This window comes from Mus musculus, chromosome 9, assembly GCF_000001635.26.
Source record: "Mus musculus strain C57BL/6J chromosome 9, GRCm38.p6 C57BL/6J".
Taxonomy (NCBI): Eukaryota; Metazoa; Chordata; class Mammalia; order Rodentia; family Muridae; genus Mus; species Mus musculus.
The window spans coordinates 120,028,007-120,041,195 of NC_000075.6; positions in this window are offsets into that span (position 1 = coordinate 120,028,007).

The window sequence follows — 13,189 nt, forward strand, 5'->3', positions numbered from 1 at the left end:
CTCAGTTACCAGAAGGGGGCAGTATGTCACCATCCTGCAGGACGACTGTGTGGAAGCCACCTTAGTCTTTGTTTTTCAGGCGCGCGCGTGTGTGTGTGTGTGTGTGTGTGTGTGTGTGTGTGTGTGTGTGTGTGTGTGTGTGTGTGTGTGTGTGTGTAGCCCTGGCTGTTCTGGAACTAGTTCCGTAGACCAGGCTAGCCTTGAACATAAAGATCCACTTGCCTCTGCTTCCTGAGCACTGGAAATGAAGGTGTGCACCTCCAAGCCTGGCAAAGGGTTTCTTTTTTATCTCCTTCGTTCGTTCGTTCGTTCGTTCGTTCGTTCGTTCGTTCGTTCGTTCCTTCCTTCCTTCCTTCCTCCCTCCCTTCCTTCCTTCCTCCTGTCCTTCCTTTCTTTAGAGATAGGGTCTCTCTGTATAGCCTTGGCTGTCCTGAAACTTGCTCTGTGGATCAGGCTGACCTCAAACTCACAAAGAACTGCCTGCCTCTGCCTCCTAAGTGCTGGGATAAAAGACGTGCTCCACCACCACCTGGCTGTACTCATCTTATTCTAATGAAGTTGTGTTTATAGCCACTGTGTGCTAAACTGTGGGTTGAGCACTGGATACTGTGTGTGTGCGTGTATGTGTATACATGTATATGTGTGTGTGTGCATATACTCAATACATAGATACATGCATGTATACATTTTACATCTTACACATGTGTATAAATTCTCACAGAGCCCGCATCTGATTGAAGAGACAGATTGCTGACAAATAGCTGACCAGGCTTCATGGCTATCAGTTACTCTCCAAACTCCAAAGCCCCATCATGGCCTGGTGGCAGAGGATGGAGTCTAACCTGTGGCTTCCATGCACCTTCCTCCGTCAACCGAAGAGGATCTGAGTTTAGGAGGCCCCGGAGATGTGCTCGCTCAGGCCCGGGACATACCACCTACCTGTGCTTTCTGTCACGGATGCGTTCTTTATAACGTGACTTTGAAATGCCTCTAACTGAAAAAAGGCCCACGTGATTCTCTTGAGGTCAGGCAGGCTTGTGATAACAACAGAGAACTATCTCTAGGAGACCATCATATCACATTTATTGTCAAAGGCAGAGCATGCCAAAAGGTCATAAGGGCAGCCTAGCCTCCATCTCTGGAGATCTTGGGACCCAGCAGTCATGCTGTGAGAAAGCCCAAGCAACCAGAGAGGAACCAAGGTCCTGGTCCACAGAGCTGTCCAACCTTGTCCAGAGCTACAGAGCAAGACCCTGTCTCAAAATAAACAAGTGAGAGATAAAGTAAATCAGAGGCTGGAGAGATGACTCAGTGGGTAAGAGCTCTGGCTGCTTTTCCAGAAGACCCAGGTTCAATTGCCTGCACTCACAACTCAGAGCCTTCTGTAAACTACAGTTCCAGGGAATCTGACTCCTCACACAGACACACATGTAGGCAAAAGCATCAGTGCACATAAAAAAAGACCTTTTCTTTGTCCTTACTCAGCTGTCTAGCGTTTAGCTCAGGCTTGGAACTTGAGTTAGTTGAAGGAGTATTTATCCCTCTGAGCAGAGTGTGGATGAAGTCTCAGATTGCTTACTAGACAGTGGCTGTTCCTTTCCTGTCCTGACAGGGTTACTGCAGAGCAAAAGTTCACGTACTCTCTTTTCCTCTTTCCTGTGCTTGAGAATTGGGTTGGAAGATAGATGGGAAGGAGTCCTCGAGGAGACCATCCCGCCACATTTATTAGTGAAGGCAGACCATGCCAGGTGCACACCTGACACTTTGGCACAGTGATTATTTTGAGCCAATAGTGATTGAGAAGAAAAGTAGTCTGTCTTCCATCACTTATCTGAAACAGAATGACTTCACAAGGCTGTCACCATCCATATGCCAGGAGAGACAATGGCTAAGACAGCATTAGAGCTTCATTAACCTGCATGGCCAGAGAAATCTTTATAAGGACCTATGTCTGTCGGGCTGCATACATATATGTATGTATATATGCACATGTGTATGTATATATGTGTATGCACACACAACAATCTGCTCATCTCTGCACTGTGTCTAGTTGTGGTTTTCCGTGATGGTTTCCGTTTGCCGTAAAGACGGGCTCCTTTGATGAGGGACGGTAGCTACACTTATCTAGGAAAGGTGGCTCATGCACAAAGAACAAGATATATATGTGTGTGTGTGTGTATGTGTGTATACACATACATATGTATGTGTATACATAGATGGGCACATGTGAGCATACACACCTATGTATGTATGTATGTTAGTCACACACACAAACACACATACACATACACATATAAACATACATGAAAATACACCCACCCGACACATGTAAATGCAGCCCCCTGAATCTGCTTTTGTTGTCTGTGTAACAGGTACTAAGACTGACCCTCTGTGATTGACAGCTACTGGTCCCTGGGAGACACGAATGTTCCTTCTCCCAGCAGTCATAACTGCCTGGAGTTCCCTGCAAAAGTTCCAGGAGAGAAAGTTTTGCTGCAGAATTCATGTTTTCCTGCCTCTGCCTGGCTCTTCTGAGCTCTTTCCTGAGATGTAGGGGTAGCCGTCGGTGCTGGGCTCCTCACAATCTGCTCATCTCTGCACTGTGTCTAGTTGTGGTTTTCCGCGATGGTTTCCGTTTGCCGTGAAGATGGGCTCCTTTGATGAGGGACGGTAGCAACACTTATCCAGGAAAGGTGGCTCATGCACAAAGAACAAGACGTACTGCTTTTTATTCTATGGTATGAATGTTCCCCAGCATTTATATCTGTGCATCATGTGTGTGCAGTAAATACATTCGGAGGTCAGAGAGGACATTAGATGCCCTGGAACTGGAGTTACAGATAGTTGTGAGCCACCGTGTGGGTTCTGGGAAGAGATCAAGAGCAGCCACACATCCTGACTGTGGAGCCATCTCTCCAGCCTCTCATGCAGAATTTTGAAGAGCAGAGTGATAATTCTCCTCCTCCTGCTTCACTTATTCCTAAGCAGTATTAAACCTCCATGCCAGTCACAAACAGTAGAAGACTAGTGCATTCTGGGAAGCGGTTGCAGAAAAAGGGTGTTTTCTTGTTTCCAGTGTTGTTGGCTTAATGCTTAATGTCATGTAGTCAGGTCTGGTCTGGCTCGAGTGGGAGGTAAAATACCACAAAGTTGCTGATTACATGGTGGTTAGAGAGAAATAAAAACAAAACCAGGGGCTGGAGAGATGGCCCAGCGATTAAGAGCACCAACTTCTCTTCCGAAGGTCCTGAGTTCAATTCCCAGCAACTACATTGTGGTTCACAACTATCTGTAATGAGATCCAATGCCTTCTGGTGTCTGAAGACAGCAACAGTATATTCACATATATAAAAATAAATAAATTTTTATTAAAAAAAAGCTGGACAGTAGTGGTGCATGCCTTTAATCCCAGCATTTGGGAGACAGAGGCAGGCAGATATCTGGGTTTAAGGCCAAGGCCTGGTCTACAGAGTGAGTTCCAGGACAGCCAGGGCTACACAGAAAAACCCTGTCTTGAAAAAAAAAAAACTAAAAAACAAACAAAACCAGGCTAACCTCTACTCCAGTAGCTTTTGTGCATTCTTTGACTGCCCTCCCATAACTACCACAGCAGACATTCATTCCCTACAGTGTGTGGCTGTCACCCAGATTGGCCCAGAGCTCAGAGATCCACCTGCCTCCTGGGTGATAGGATTAAAGGTGTGTATATAACACTACACCCAGCTTCTTTCTCTTTCTCGTTTTTTTTTTCCTTTTTTTTATATTTATTTTTCCCCTCCCTTGCCCACTCGCAACCCTTTCTCTCTCTTTTAATAAATATGAATTACTTAATTTATTTATTTATTTTGGTTTTTCAAGACAGAGTTTCTCTGTATAGCCCTGGCTGTCCTAGAGCTCACTCTGGAGACCAGGCTGGCCTCAAACTCAGAGATTCACCTGCCTCTGCCTCCTGAGTGCTAGGATTAAAGGCGTGCACCACCACTGCCTGGCAAATTATTTTATTTTGACATTTATTTATTTATTTATTTATTTATTTATTTATTTATATGTGAGAATGAGCCATGGTGTGTGTGTGTGTGTGTGTGTGTGGAGGCCAGAGGACAACTTGTAGGCACTGTCCTTCCCTGTAGGTGTCCGGAATCAAACTCAGGTCACGAGGCTTGGTGTTAAGTGTCTTTGCCTGCTGAGTTGTCTATTCAGCTAGCCATAGGTTCTCTATGCATATTCACCAGCCTAAGTGGCTTGATAATAGGACAGACATCAGTGATGTTAATAAGTACTGCTTTGGCATTTTTGTCTGGGTGTCTTTTGCTGGCTCTTGTCAGGAGACATCAGACTTGCACCCACAGACATCCGGGAAGACCACGAGAGGTGATTAACAGCCTGGTGCTCTGTGTTGTTCATTAGACTAGGCCATATCAAGGTTCTACACCAGGACTGGAGATGGCTAGGAATCTAAATGACCCTTACAGCCAGGTGCTCCCTGAAGCTTCCACAACCAGGGCTAGGGATGGAGCAAATGACCTCTATGCTATCTGCATAACCGAAACCAGGCCAAATCCTTCCCTAGGCCCTTAAGCCAGTAAGGTCGGCCTATCTCTAGAACCCATCTTCTTGGAAGAGATAATATGTACTTTGAATTGAGTTTCCACACAATTATGCTTTCTTGTGTATCCGGGATTGTATTATACCAGGAAACTTTTTTTTCCCCTTTCCCCAAATTGAACTGTATTTTAAATATGCTGGCAATGAATCTCGCCATCAGACTTCTGAGTCAGAGCCGGGTTGATGATGTCAGTCTGAACTGGGTTTTTATTCTCACCTCTTCTTGGTTGTCTTCTCTGCCTGGACACCTACAGTGTGCCCTTCACCCCGCCTGCCAGAAATGTCCTTTGTCCTTGGATTCAGCTGTAGAAAACCGCAAGAAGAACTGGGTAAAATATAAGCCACTGTTTAAACACAGGGTTTGTAAACGTGATAAAGGAGAAGGTAGGGAGGGTTGGGGTGTCGCTCTTTAGAGTTATTTATTTTTCTTATATGAGTTCACTGTAGCTGTCTTCAGACACACCAGAAGAGGGCACTAGATCCCATTACAGGTGGCTATGATTCACAGTTTTGGCTGGGAATTGAACTCAGGACCTCTGGAAGAGCACTCAGTGCTCTTAACCACTGAGCCATCTCTCCAGTCCCTATGAAAGAATTTTAAAAAGTCAACTTCTGTGCCTGTCTTTCCCTTGATTATCTTTCTGTGCTGGAGGCTCTGTGTAATCTTCATGTCTTTTTTCATTTCTTTTAATTTGTTGCAAAACATCATGCACACTTGGCCTGATTTTGTCCCCGTTGCTGTGATAAAATATCCTAAACAAAACAGATAAACAAAACCCAACAACAACTTAGGGAAGAAAAGTGCTTATTTTAGCTCACAACTCCAGGTTACAATCCATCACTGAGGGGAAATCAAGGCAGGAACTCCAAACATGTAGTTACGATGTAGCCATAGTCAAGAGCAGAGAAAAGTGGATCTGGGCGTGCTGCTCTGTCGCTCATTTGCTTGTGCTCAGCTTCGTTTCTTCAGGCTTCTATAGTCTAACATCTCCTTTGCAGGGGATGGTGCCACCCACTGTGGGCTGGGTCTTCTCATATCAATGAACTTAATTAAGACAGTCTCCTGAAGACACGCCCACAGGCTAGCCTACTGTAGACAACCCCTCTTTGAGACTCTCAAGAAATCGTAGCTTGTAGCAAGTTGACAATTAAAGCTGACTACCATACTTGGGAGGGTGTGTTCACGCACAAAGATGTTTATTAAATACCGCCAATGCTGTGCTGGTGACTAAACTGGCTCCATATTCTGGAGCTTTGAATGGTTCCATTTATTTATTTATTTATTTATTTATTTATTTATTTATTTAATATGATTATACTGTAGCTGTCTTCAGAGGGCATTGAATGGTTCCATTTATTTATTTATTTATCTATTTATTTATTTATTTATTTAATATGATTATACTGTAGCTGTCTTCAGAGGGCATCAGACCCCATTACAGATGGTTGTGAGCCACCATGTATGAGCTGGGAATTGAACTCAGGACCTCTGGAAGAGCAGTCAGTGCTCTTAACCGCTGAGCCATCTCTCCAGCCCTGAACATTCCCTTTTCTGGCCCAAAGGTTGCTGGTAGCATTTAATTCTTCTCTTTGCTTGAAACAACTTTGTCACCTTTGAATTTCAATATACGCTGCTAGAAGCTTTAGAGATTGCCTCCTCATTTTGGGTGTCCTGAGACTTGACCACAAAGCTCCCAGAGGTAGGCATCTCCCCACGTCTTTTTTTCCCCCTTGGGCAAGGGATGGGGCAATCCAGTTGGATACTGTGTCTTGGAATGAGCACAGCCCTTCACTTAAGCAAGAGTGGCTACTGTGGATCACCCAGATATTTCTGCCAAATCAACAGCAAAACAGAGAAGGACCAAGGTGGGCAGAACTGCATTCAGGGAACTGAGAATCTGGAAGTGCTGACTAGTGCCTCTCCTAATCCGAGGCCTCTGAGACCTCCGTGGGGCCGGATGGCTGGTCAGCAGTTAGCCTCCTTTGTTCTGGCTGCTGTTCAATAACGTGCCATTCCGTTTGTTTCACTTCTCACCCGTTTTCGGATCTCCAGTGAACCTCCCCCACCTCACCTCAGGCCATCTTTGCCATCGGTACTTCCAGAAGAGCTTCATGAGTTTCCACTCCTATCTGGTACCCAGACCCACTGCCACAGAGCAATCAGCTCTTCTTTTAGCTTAGCTATGGCCTACTCCATCTGCTCTGCCTTAGGTCCATCTCCCCTCTCTTGAAGGCCATGGATCCTGAGGCATAATTTGTGTCCCTCTACTCACATCTGCAAACAAACATGCTCCTAACAGAACAACCAGGCTGTGTGTGGTGGTGCACATCTGTAATCCCAGCTGTTTGAGAGGCTGCTGCTAGACGGTGTGTGTTCAAGGATGTTCTCCTGCTTTGGGCACCAAAAGTCCACTTAGAAACCCTTAGCAACCAGGATGGCTGCCATCTTTTTTCTCTGGGACTTTGTTTTTCCTAATGGCTCCCTGTCAGCTATTCTCAACATCCTTTCTCAAGCAAATTCTTCATATTCCTTCTTACTCAGAGCCCTTCAGTGGCCTCCTGTCCCACTCAGAAAGAAGTGGATGCTGTCAGACTATAGGACCTACAGGCTCACAGGCACAAGTAGGGGGGTTCAGTTTGAGTCGACTTGACATTGAGATATCTGTGAATGTTCAACTGGCAGCACCCAGAACCAAAAGAAGAGTCACAATCATGTTGTGGGGACTTGGGGTGAGGAGATCGTAGTGTGTTTGTAAAACAAGAGCAAGTACCCACAGAAAGAATTACAGGAAATAGACGTGGGAGTGTGGCTCGGTTGGTGGGTGCTTACCTAGCATTCAGGAAGCCCTGAGCTCAATCCCCAGCTCCTTAGACACCCTGGATGGAGGTGCATGTCTAGAATCCCAGCATCATCCATTTGGATTGTTTTTGTTAAATTGGGTCATTTTTGCGTGTGTTAGTTATACTTTTATTGGTTGTCGTCTGGTCAAGGACATAAGTCAAACATGCAAGGACAGTCCAAGCCAGGAACTGAGGACACTCTCCAGCCTTTCAAGAGCCTTTCAAGTAATTGTTCACTTTTTGTGGGACACAGAACCCAGACTCCTCCTTAATTAACAAGATTCTCTGTCCATCACTGTCAGCTGTGGTGCCTTTGCAAGGTCCAAACAGTGACAGGAGTCATCTTCTTGTCTCTGACTACAGACTGGATCATCCTGGGTCTGGATGATAGTTCTGGTCATATTACTTCTAGCCAAGGAAGGCAGTAAAGGTACAGAGAACCTTTCTGGGGTGGAGTGAGTTCAGAGGGTGTGGCACAGTTTCTTTTCTTTATTTTAAAAATTGTTTTATAATTTTATGTGTACAAGGGTTTCACCTGCATATATGTATTGCAGGATGTGCATGTCTGGTGACCACGGAAGTCAGAGAGGACACGGCTCCCGTGGAACTGGACTTACAGACAGTTGTGAGCTGCTGTGTGGGTGTTGGGAATTGGACTCAGGTCTTCTGTAGGAGTAGGCAGTGTTCCTAACCACTGAGCCATCTCTTCAGCCCGTGGCACAGTTTCTTGATGAAGGTGTCTGTCACATGAAGGATGCTGAGTGCATCTTCTGCCTTTTAGGAGTCGTTTCTCCCTTCCACCATGTGGGTTCCAGGGACTGGACTCAGGTTGTCAGGCTTGGAGGTAAGATCCTGAGTCTGCTAAGCCATGGATGGGCCCAGAGTGGCTCGTAATGGATCGAAGAAGTGGGGCTGTTTGGCAAGGGTTTTGTGAATGTTTGGTTCATGGGTTTTTGTGGGGAACATTGATCCAATTTACCATATTTCTTTCCTTCCTTCCTTCCTTCCTTCCTTCCTTCCTTCCTTCCTTCCTTCCTTCCTCTTTCTTCTCCCGCTCTTTCTTCCTTTCTCCTTTCTCCCCATCTCCTCTCACTTTAGGTAGGGTCTCACTATGTGGCCTCAGTTGGCCTGGAACCTACTATGTAGCCCACACAGATGTATGATGCTATATTTGGCTCATTCTCTTCCTTCTGTTTTCCTTCCTTCCTTCCTTCCTTCCTTCCTTCCTTCCTTCCTTCCTTCCTTCCTTCAGTTTTGTTTGAAAGAACAGTTCTATCTGTGTAGTTGCTTCTTTTCAGCTTATTTCCAGTGATGAACACACTTGGATGACAACAGTCCATTTGCACTAAGGTACCACTCAGCCACTGGGTCTCACTCTTGAAGCAGAGACCCAGAAAGTCTGCCTGAGATGAGCAGTACACAGATAAGAAGCTTTGAAATGAGGGATGAATGCTTTTTGCCAGAAAAAAAAAATCTCATTTTTTCCTTTTTTTTTTTTTTTTTTTTTGAATCAGGATTTTACTATGTAGCCCAGGCTGGCCTGGAACTCACATTCGTACCCTGCCTCTGACTCCCAATTGCTTGGTGGTGGTGGTGGGGGGCTGGGATAGGCATACACCTCCATAGCCAGGCAGGACTTGATTTCCTCCATGAATAAACAGAGGCCCAGAGAGGCCAAAGGACTTTTGTCTGTCTGCAGGGCTCGTGAGTGGCTGAGCTGGGGCTAGACCCTGGGTTGTCAGTAGGGTGAGACAATAAAGACAGTAACGATAAGCACCTTCAAGAAACTCTTGGGTCACAAAGATGCCCTCCGCCATTCCATGGTCCAGCCCAGAGAAAGCTCAAGGTTCCTTCTCACTAGGGGGGAGAAAGAGGTCATTACATTGTAGGTGCTGGATGAGGAGGTCCTATGAGGAGTTTTCCCATATGGCTGCCTCAGGGAGAAACAAGGTCCTGGGGAAGTCTGGATTCCTGTTTTCCCGGCAGCCTGAAGAATCTAGAGTCGCCCCGCGTGCAAAGCCCAGGAGCCCTTGCTTAGGTGCAGGGCCTCTCGGCTGCTGATCTTCAGCTGGTTGCTGAGAGTTGCAGCATTGCTGAGTCTTAGCAATGGATACTTCCCGATTCCCCTCACAAAAATAGGTCAGTCTGTCTGGCTAGTTCTGTACTTGCAGACACAGGGCATGTGGGGTTCCTATTTTTCTAGCTCCCAGGCTTCTGTCTGCTTCCTTCATGGAGAACTGCTTGCTAAGAATTTTACCACAGTGGGAGCTTAAGAAACAGCAAGGCTTAAAAATAAACCTCTAAGATGGCCAGTAACACTGGGTACGAGTGTGTCTAGTGTGTCTCTATTCAACCCAGTGCTTGAGAGGCAGAGGCAAGAGGCCCAGGGATGGAGAGTGACTTAGTTAGGGTTACTATTGCTGCGATGAAACACCAACACCAAAAGCAACTAGGGGAGGAAAGGGGGGTTTGCTTCACTCACAGTTCCATAGAGCAGTTCATTGTCAAAAGCAGTGAGGGCAGGAACTGAAGCAGGGCAGGAGCCTGGAGGCAGGAGCTGATGCAGAGGCCATGGAGGGGTCCTGCTTACTGGCTTGTTCCCCATGGCTTGCTCAGCCTGCTTTCTTATAGAGCCCAGGGCCATCAGCCCGAGGATGGCCCCACCCAAAGTGGCCAGATCCTCCCCCATAAGTCACTAATTAAGAATATGCTTGCAGGCTTGCCTACAGCCCAGTCTTATGGAGGCATTGTCTCAGTTGAGTCTCTCTCCTCTCAGGTGACTCTAGCTTGTGTCGTTGACACAGAACTGGCCAGGGCAGAGAGGTTCGGGACAGCTTGACCTACATAAAAAGACAACGTTTCTCCCCTGCTCAGAGAGGGAGGGAAGGGGGGAGAGCACAGGAGACAGAGACAGGGGACAGAAAGGTGGGGAGTTAGTTAGGGAGAGACACAGAACACACACCCACACAGAGATAAAGAACAAAATAAATCCTGTCTTTTTGTTGTTTTCAGACAGGCCTCATTATGTAGCTCTGGCTGCCCTGAAACTTGGTATGTGAATCAGGCTGGACTTGAACTCGTAGAGACTCACCTGCCTCTACCTCCCATGTTCTGGGATTAAATGTATATGCCACTATGCTTGGACTACAAAATAAATCTTAAAAACAAAACCCAGTGCTTGTCAGATCATCCAAACAGCTCAGAGCTGTAATCTGGCCACAGTCTCTGACCTTCAGACCTTGTAGGCTTTTGTCTGGGTAGGTGACCTTCTGTTAGCACTTGGATGTGGGGATCTTTGGTGTGAGCCTCTGATCTTACCTGGATCTTCTGTTTCAGCTATCATCTGTTGACAGCAGCCCAGAAGAGAGGGCTGCTGCTCACTGCTGCTGCTGCAGGAGAGGGTGGAAGTCCAGGCTCTCTCTTGGGTTTAGTGATTCCTGGGGCCAGAATCTTCTTTTACAATTGTGTGAATGTGTGGCTGCGGCTCCCACTAGGTCTTCGATGGGTCCTCCTTGGCTAGAAGTAGTAGAAACCACTTCTTATGGCTCTAAAAGCTTTCTGTCTGGCTACTGTGTCCCTTTCCTGGGAAGCAATAGCCATTTTGGTCTGTTCCTTTTTCTTTCCTTCATTCCTCTCTTTCTCGGTCAGAATAGTGACCTGTGGCAGGGGGTGTGTGTGATCAGCCTATCAAAAGCAATGGGCAAACCAAACAACCAACTAAATAAAAACAACGGGGAAAGGCTGGGCTTGGTCACACTTTTAATTCCAGGACATGGGAAGCAGGGGCAGGCAGATCTTTGTGAGTTTGAGGCCAGCCTGGTCTACACAGCAAGTTTCAGGATAGCCAGGGCTACAAGATGAGACGCTGTTTCAAAAACAAACAAGTCAATGGAAAAGCGAGTCTTTAGAGAGTACTAAGGAACAATGCAGCAAGCCTGATGAGTAGACCTTTGCCTTGAATCATGAGGGTTTGTACTTCTCTGAAAGAGGGCTAAGGCAGGGAGTGGTTCTATTTCCTGAGAAAGGCTACAAGCTGATGTAGGTCTGACAGCAGTGGGTGTGACTTGCTGCCGAGAGGTGAGAGGAACACACCCTGGACTGGTGGGGTGCATGGGGCGGTGTGGGGTGCTTCGGGGTACCCACTCATCCTTCAGTAGTTGTGGGCTCTGGGGTGATTCGAAGTCTCCCACCTGCAGGATGTATCTGCTCTTATGGTGATGCCCCAGTCAGTCTTCCCAGCTGAGGTTTCATGATTCAGGGAAAACAAAGGGTCAGTAATGGCTGATGACCTAGGCTAGACCTAAGGCGTTGAAGGCATCTTAACTGTCCTAGGGCTTAGTCAGTTAAGCATTTGCCTTGAAAGTGTGAGGACATGAGCTTAGCAGCCAGTACCCACATAAAAAAGCCAGACAGCGCTGGAAAGGTGGCTTGGTGCTTGCTGTTCTTACAGAGTTTAATTCCTAGCACCCGTATGGGCAGCTCACAGCTGTGGTAATTCCAGCTCCAGAGCCAAGTTATCTAGTGCCCTCTTCTGGCCTCTGAAGGCACCTGCACTCACGTGCACGCGCACACACACACACACACACACACACACAAAATAATAAAAAACAAATTTTTGTTTCTACAGTGAAAGAAATGAGCATGAGCCAGGAAGACAAAGGCCTCTCTGGGTGCACTGTGTGGATAAACAATTTGCTAATAACCACCCTTTGAGGAAGGATGGTGGGGGACCACTCTAGTCTCTGAAGAAGCTATCTGAGAGCAAGGTCACATTCCCCTGGATTCACTGATCAATGCTTCAAACCACAATAATGGAAGCCCAAGTAAAACCAAAGTCAAGAGGGGAGGTTACTGGCTTACACAATGGAAAGATCAGGAGCTTGGGTGTGATGGGACTCAGGTCTGTAAGCTGCACCCCGGGCTCCCTATGCAGCATCATCTTTGTGTTCTGCTTTTCTCTGTGTCCCTTTTATTCTCTAGAGCACTTTTTCTTGACTGTAGCCAGACAGTGATGAAGACTGCCCAGGAGCCTCAAACTCAATACTAGTGGACGATGACTGTGAACTCCTGGTCTAGCATCCACCTCCAAAATGCTTGCATCACAGGCATGCATGCATGCAGTGCCTGGTTTATGAGGAGCTGGGACGGGAAACCCGGCCTTCGTGTATTCTGGGAAGCTCTCTGACAACTGAGCTATGACCCCAGCTGTCCTCTATGACTTGACAATCTGGTTTTCTTTTGGGGAACAGTCTTTACAACTCTTCACCTAAGCTAAATTGTCTTTACTTTGTGATTGCATGTGTGTATATGCAGATAAGTGAGACATACTTGCACACACATGGACAGTTTTCAGACAGGACCTCTTACTGGACCTGGAGCATGATTCAGCTGGACTGGCTCGCCAGTGAGTTTCAGGTATCAGCCTGGCTCTGTTTTCCCAGCATTGGGGTTTTGGGTGTCTGCTGTCATGCAGGGATTTTATGTGGAGGCTGCAGATATGGACTAAAGCCCTCGTTCTTGTGCACTAATGCACACGAGCACATGCTTGTGCACCCACTGAGCCAACTCTTCGAGCCTGCAGGACTGGCTTGCTCCCCTTGTCTATGTGAGGCTGGGGGTTGAACTTGGGGTCTGTGCATGCTAGGCAAGCACACTACCAGCCGAGCTACGGTCCCAGCTCCAAGGCCAACTTCTGAAGAAAACACCCCAAATCTACAATCTTGAGATCTTTTCTAAGAAGTGA